The following is a 7882-nucleotide window of genomic DNA, read 5'->3' as shown; positions in this document are numbered from 1 at the left end:
CCACCCTGACCGGGCTGCAGATCGGGCACTAAGAGGACAGACATTTTGTCTTCTTTAAAACAGAGAACCATGTTTCTCGTTGCCGAGAACATCAATTTCCTTCAAAATTATTTTGCCTTTAATAATCTTTATTAATTAGTTTACAACACTTAATGGCAGATTTGGAGTTTCATCTGACATTGAAGAACAAGGAAGGAGGACTGATGTATTTTAACCCTATGGAAGTGTCATTAGAGTATGACCCTGATGAAGTTCTATCGTCGACTATTCTTGAACCTTATTTTCTAGTGGAGGATCAACACCAACTGCAATTTGGAATGCAGATCAAGGATGCTGATGCACACCTTCAGAACAGGACTGTGGATTCAATCTCTGGAGATTTGTCAGACCAGAATGTTGTGCAGTTTGCTCTGAAAGGCAAAGGTCATTGTGTACATTGGCGTAGAGGTGTTTTGTATAATTGCGGTATCAATCTTTTGTGTGAGGATATAAAGGTTCAGATTTTACCTGCAATTGCAAATAATTTCATGAATGGGAGTATGATTGTCAGCCCACTCCTTTGCAAATACAACTCTGATTGCCATATGGCTTTGATAATGACTAGAAATATATATCAAGGCTGCATGAGAGCCTCAGATTAGTACCAAAAGAGCTTTAAACAATAAACTATAAATGAGATCGAGCTACTCATTCTATATATAACAATAGAATACAACTAACATACACTTTGTAGGATAAAATAGATGAATCGGGGTACTCTAGAGTTTCTAAATGATGTCTAACTAGCTCACTGTAGAAATTAAAACCACATATAGGTCATATGGCGCTATGGTTCATTAAACACACAAGCAATGCTCACATTAATACAGTTACATTTTATCCTGAATGTCATCCCGAGGATAATTTGCAACAAGAACACCTTGCAAATTTAGGAAAGACAAATCATAAATCAAACAGCTACAAGGGCAGACACAGACAACACATAGTGAAAGATAGAGAACAACATGCCACGAAATGTTGGAGATAGTTTAGTTCTAAGAAGAACAATATCAATTCAAGGATTTAGGACACTGAGCTCTTGACAATTTAAGTATAGGGCCGACGTTTTATTTATTCATTAAATCAGAAATGAATCTAGGTGTGAAAATTACGAGAATATAAGAAGAAAAAAGGTTATAAATCAAATAACACAAAAAGACATCTATTATGCATTCAACCTTCCTTTAAGGGGATGAGACTTCAATAACATATCACACAAATTTAGCAGTTTTGGGTATAAATTCTGTCGTATATGCTTTATCTTTTCTTACTTACTTTTCCTATTGTACACTCTTGTGTACTGTTTAGCTTTGTGGCTTTAATTTGTAAGATTAAGCACTATTAAATACTTCAATTACATTTTACCAACAAAATCCTATTTCAACTTAGAACATCAGGATACAAAACAAACTCCAGCTTTAATTACAACTTGGTTCTTATGATTATTTTAAGGATTTTTTGTGAAAAACTACCTTTTATATACAACTTTTTGTGAAAAACTATCTTTTAAAAAAAATGTTGTAAATGACTACCTCTTTTTTAAAAAATGTTGTAAATAACTATCACTTGCCGGAATCTTGCCGTTGACTTTTAATTTCGACGTTGACTAGACCATCCCCACCCCCTCCGCCTCCCTTTACCAAATTTCGACCACCACCCACCCCCTCCGCCTCCCTTTTTCAATTTCCGACCACCGCCACCCCTGCAGCCATCCTTTTAGCCATCCCTTACCCCTTCTTGCAGCCCTCACAATCGGACCACCCCCACTTCCATTTTCGACAGCCATTTCCGGCCACCCCTCAAACAAATTATCAATTTTCTAATTTCCGGCCCCGAATACTTCGAAAACCCTCAAACAAGTTATCAATTTCTGGCCAAATTTCATCTCACCCACCATATCTCACCCTCAAAATCCCGCCCACCCTCTTTCGGCCCCCTCGAAAACCATACCCTTTTCAATTTCTAGATTTGGGTTTTTTTTTTTTTTTTTTTTTTTTTTTTGAATTTCAGGTTTCAAAGACATTGAAGGTTGGTTTTAATGGTGGTTGCGGGGAAGAAGGGGTAGGGACGACTAAATTAAAGGAGGTTTGCAAGAAGGGGTAAGGATGGCTAGGGAAAAAGAGGGCTTGAAGGGGGTGGGGATGGTCGAAAATCGGGAAGGAAGGCGGAGGGACAACAAGCGTAATTTTTCGACAGGGGTATGGGTAGGGGCAGTCTGAAACTAGACAAAGGGAGGGGGAGTTGACGGCGAGGGGGTGGGGGTGGTCGAAAACTGGAAAAAGGGAGGAGGAGGAGGGGGTGGGGGTGGTCGAAAACGGGAAAAAACCGCCAAGTGGTCTAGTCAACACTGGAAAAGTAAGTCAACGGCGAGATTCCGGCAAGTGGTAGATATTTACAACATTTTTATAAAAAGAGGTAGTCATTTACAGCAATTTTTTAAAAAGGTAGTTTTTCACAAAAAGTTGTATATAAAAGGTAGTTTTTCCCCAAAAAATCCTTATTTTAACGATAGTGTTAATTTTGTTTATTTCAATAAAAATAGTAATTTAAAACAGAAATTCAACAAAATAAAATTGAAAATTTTGATTTGTCTTGTTTAGTCGACCTTGAGGCGGCTCTCACAGTCGCGGGACGACCTTTTTTCGGTCGTCCGACTTTTGGACTGCGGCGGCTTGGCATACCACGGTTTCCACAGACACCAGTGCAACCGGAGCAGACTCCAGCAGAGTCCGGGCATACTCCAGCGCAGCCTTTTCTGAGTTTTCTCAGCCGTCTAGTACGACTTGATTTCGCCGTTTTTGGACCTAGACGGTTAGATGTACCACAGTCCAGTCAGACATTTGCACATACATGTCTGGCTCCAGGAGCGTTCAGGTATACCCTGACGCAGTCTTTTATCGATCTTCTGTTACGACCATACACTTTTTGGGGACCTCGACGGTTAGCCCTACTACGGGAGACACCGACGACATGCCTGGCCCCATTAGAGCTAGCCCTGACCCCTGCGGTAGCACCGTCCCCAGCTCCAGCTCCGGCTCCGGCTCCGACGCCGTCCTCACCTTTGACACCGACATGCCTGGCCCTATCGGAGTCTGACTTCACCCATGAGGTAGTACCGTCCCTAGCTCTATCGTCGTCGTCCTGGCCTCTGATGCCGCCGTCCCCACCTCCGACGCCGTCGTCCTCACCTTTGACACCGACATGTCAGGCCTTAGCGGGGTCTGACTTCACCTCTGCGGTAGTACTTTCCCCGGCTCCATCGCCACCCTCCTCGCCTTTGACGTCGTCGTCCTGGCCTCTGACGCCACCGTCCCAGCCTCCGACGCCGTCGTTCGGGCCTCTGACGCCGCCGTCCCAGCCTCCGACACCGACGTTCTGGCTTCTGACTCCGCCACCCCCGCCTCTGACGCCGTCACCGGCTCCGACACCGTCTCTTCCTCCGACACCGTCTCCGGCTCCGACACCGCAGCCTTGCGCTTGTAGTAGGGGTCTATTCAGGTATACTTTTTAAGTTTCAGATTTCTACAACATATATTATATTTTATTAAATTATGAATAATTAATTATTTGTTTTAACAGTTTGACTTTCGCGATGTACGTGGGCATCCTCGGGGTGTCTTTTACTGCTGCAATGTTTTTGTCGGGGTTGTTCTATGTTCAACCTTTGGTAAGTTTAACAATTCTATACGGTGTTTTATACTCAACGTTTAAATAATAATAATAATAATAATAATAATAATAATAATAATGTCGTATTTTTATTGTTTGTTTCAGCACTGGAGTGAGAGAGGAGTTACGTTTGGAGCCTTCGTTGCAGTTGCAATGGCGTTGTTTCTCTTGGCACGGGTGGTTCCAAAGTGAGCTGTGGTGTGTATACAGTACTAACCATGTGTTGTCTTTAAACTTTGATGATCTTTGATCTATTGTGTTAGTCAATCTCAGCCGTCCGATGTTAGATTTATATAAAGTTTAATTTTTTTGATTTTTTTTCTTCTTATTTTCAGTTTTATGAATCCGAATCAACATTTTGTAGCCCAAATATTTCATTTCTTGACTTTCTCGATATTTACCCCTTTTGTTTTTTACTCACTATAACAACACTATAAAATTATTCAGGAATTTTTTAAAACGTCCCCTTTTTTTTTTGGAAAATACCAAATACAAGTATTCTAATCCTGGATGATCCTGGCGGAAATTGACCTCTTATAATGATAAGCCACAGCGTTTTGTTTCAAAAAAAAAAAATCCTGGATGATCCTATCTCATAGCCTTTAGTAAAAGCCGTTTTATTTTATTTTATTTTCGTTACTAATCCGGGTATTTCTATAATTATTTTTTTTATCAATCTATTGCTTTCTCTACTTGCCATTAATAAACTTTAAATTGGTGCTTAAATAATTCAAAATAATTTTTTTTATGCGAAAAATAATGGATCTATAAGGTGTTAATGTATGATATGATTGGTATCATTATAGTTCCATCAAACTATGACTAATTGCTTTTCTTAAAAAAAAAAAAAAACAAAACAAAACTATGGGCATATTCACAGTGAACTGAATTGATTGGAGCTGAATTAAACTGAAATGAATATTTTATGAGAGAGGGAAATTAGGAGCTGAACTGAAATGAATCGATTGGAGCTAAACTGAACTGAATTAAAATTAAGTTGAAGTGAACAAGCCTTATGACTAATCATTCAATAATTAAAAAACTTATGTCCATTAATACAAGTTATCAGGGTGTCTAATAAATAATAAGGTCAATTAAGCTTTGATAAGATTTGAAGATAAGTTTAAATAAGATTAAATTACTTGGACAAAGAAAATTAAATAAATTCAAAAGATTTTACATGCACCTGGTGTATAGTAAATTAAATAAAAAGGTTGAAAGGTTGAATTCCAAGATGGTCACAAATTCATGGTCACAAATTCACAATTGACCATGGATTGAATTTGGTAGGATATACGAGTTCAACAACAAGGTGTACAATTAAATCATTGAAGAGATAAAGAGAGAAAAATGTTGAAAACTCACCTTAAAAGTACAAAAAAAAAAAAAAAAAAAAAAATATCAACTCATCAAAAAGAGGATAATAATGTCAAAAAGTACAACCTTTAAATAGAAAGAGGAATTGTCTTTTAGTTTACCCAAAAAGGAAAAGAGACATTATATTAAGAGACGGGTGGAGTACCTAATTAAAATTGACGTTAAAAGTACAAAAAAAAAATGACAACTTATTAAAAAGAGGATAATAATATCAAAAAGTACTACATTTGAATAGAAAGAGACAATTATCTTCTGATTTACCCAAAAAGAAAAAGAGAAATTGTCTTGTGAGACGGATGGAGTACCTAATTAATCACGTACTTCTAATCAAGCTAATTATTAATGCAACAAAAAACACGCTAAATTATCCACACAACACTTGCAATAGGACAACTAGTACAATTAAATTCAAATATATTGAAAATTAATAATATCGGGTAGTAGATTGTACATCTTGTTGTTGAATTCGTATATCCTACCAAATAACACGTACATGTAAGCTTCTCATCTCTACGCATTGATAAAAGTTGAGAGAATTAACATTTATAAGGCTAAGGGGCTAAACGGCCTAATTAAACCTCTTATTGTCAAATGGTTTTGTCATTTTGGGACGGAATGAAACCTCCTTTGATCTTATAAACTCTTTCTCTTGATTGCGAGTGCAACCTAGACCCATATTTAGAGCATGAACAATGAAAGTTCATCACTTTAATGATCATCAGGTTGTAAAAAACTCCCAAATACTCCGTATAAAGAAACATGATTCTCCAACCTTAACCCTCTTACATCACATCACTTCTTGCATAATATTTTTGTATAATACTTTTCCACTATTTTTTATTTTATTTAAACGCACATATGATATATTGAAAGTTTATCAAACATAGAACTCTAACGTTTTTTTTTTTTTTTTTTTTTTGAGGGAAAAAAAAAAAATCCAAATTTCGTTAACTTATAAATAGCATTATACGTAAAAGTTAAAGAATTTAATATATTAATTGAAATTTTTTATACTTTAATTTTTTTTTTTTTTTTTTTGAGAACCTTATACTTTAATTTATAATATTGAAACTTTATCAAAAAATCTAACTATACACGAACAATTTTATCTTAAGAATGTATCCAAATTCTATTAAAAATAAAACTCTAAACTAATGTAATATCCTACAAATTTTATTGTAAATAAAACTCTAAACAAACTTTTTACCTATAAAATCTATATATAATATAATATGATATGATATACGGAGTTATTAGAGTCGATTTGGTTATATTTGTTAATATTATATTTATGTTAAGTTTATCTTGTTAGGAGTTTTTATTAGAGTCGGTCTAGTTATATTTGTTAATATTGTATTTATGTTAAGTTTATCTTGTTAGGAGTTTTTATTAAAGTCGATTTGGTTATATTTGTTAATATTATATTTATGTTAAGTTTATCCTGTTAGGAGTTTTAGGCAAGTTAGATTTCTTATTGTATTGTGTATATATAAGTGATTATTATAATGCAAAGGCTAAGCTGTTTTCTCCGATATTTCCTTGAAGTTAACCGGAGTGACAAAAAATTTACCCATCAAGCTCCCTTTCTTTCTCAGTTTTCCATTGAAGCGCACTTAACGTTTTCCTGAGTTGAAGCAGCTTCTAAGGTAAGTTGATGTTTCCTTTTATAATTGTTTAATTTAGGGTTCGAAAATCTGTACTACTGTTGTAATTAATAAGATTATGAAAGATGATACAGCGATTAAAAACAAAATTGCCTAATTTGATAATTGAATCAAATATGCCAAAAAGTTTGTAAATTTTTGTGAAAATTATTGAATCAAATAATACGTAGAATATCGGTTGCTAATGTATTGTAGAACCCTTTAATGTTAGGATTGAATTATTTTACAAGGGTATAAGAATCAAGTAGTTTTGATTTAGTTAGTTAACAATATAAATTAAAGTTTAAACACTTAATCTTCTTGATTGTTGTAAGCAGTAATTTATATACTTGCCTTTGTCAAAAATAAATAAATAAATAAATAAATTATATACATATATAATTATATATATATATTTGGTACCTATTATAAGCAATGTTTATAATTCCTAGAATTGTTGCCGAATTTTGTTCGTTTATCTATATACTACTTGTCAAGTTGTCATCTAAGTTAGCTTTTATTTGTCTGTAATTCTACAGCCTTGTAAACCAACTACAATGAGTATATTCATGCTTGGTGAAACAAAGGTCAACACCAACGTTGACAACAACAATACCGACGCTGACAACAACAATAGCAGCGTTGACAACACCAAGAAAGATGTCTTATGTGTTTTGTTGATTGGCTTGTTTGTTGCAATTTTTGCGGGTGCTTGGTATCTTGGTTCTAAGACCGCCTCTGACAACGACTTCAACTTCAAGCTAGAGTTCCAAATCAATTCTATTGAGGTCAAAGTATATAATAATGTTAGCGACAAGAATCAGCACTTAATGGCAGATTTGGACTTTGATTTGACATTGAAGAACAAGATAGAAGGACTGATGTATTTTAACCCGATGGAAATGTCATTAGAGTATCACCATGACGAGTTTCTATCGTCGACTATGCTTGACGAACCTAATCTTCTTTTGGAGGAGCAACGCCAACTGCAATTTGGAATGCAGATTAAGGATGATGATGCCCGCCTTCAGAACAGGACTGTGGATTCAATCTCTCGGGATTTGTCGGAGAAGAATGTTTTCCAGTTTTCTCTTAAAGGCAAAGGTCGTCTTGTACGTTGGACTAGGGGTCATTTCGCTAATTGTGGTGTCGAT

The sequence above is a fragment of the Chenopodium album genome, chromosome 8, assembly GCF_948465745.1.
Source record: "Chenopodium album chromosome 8, dcCheAlbu1.1, whole genome shotgun sequence".
In the NCBI taxonomy this organism is placed as follows: domain Eukaryota; kingdom Viridiplantae; phylum Streptophyta; class Magnoliopsida; order Caryophyllales; family Amaranthaceae; genus Chenopodium; species Chenopodium album.
This window is presented reverse-complemented; position numbering follows the sequence as displayed.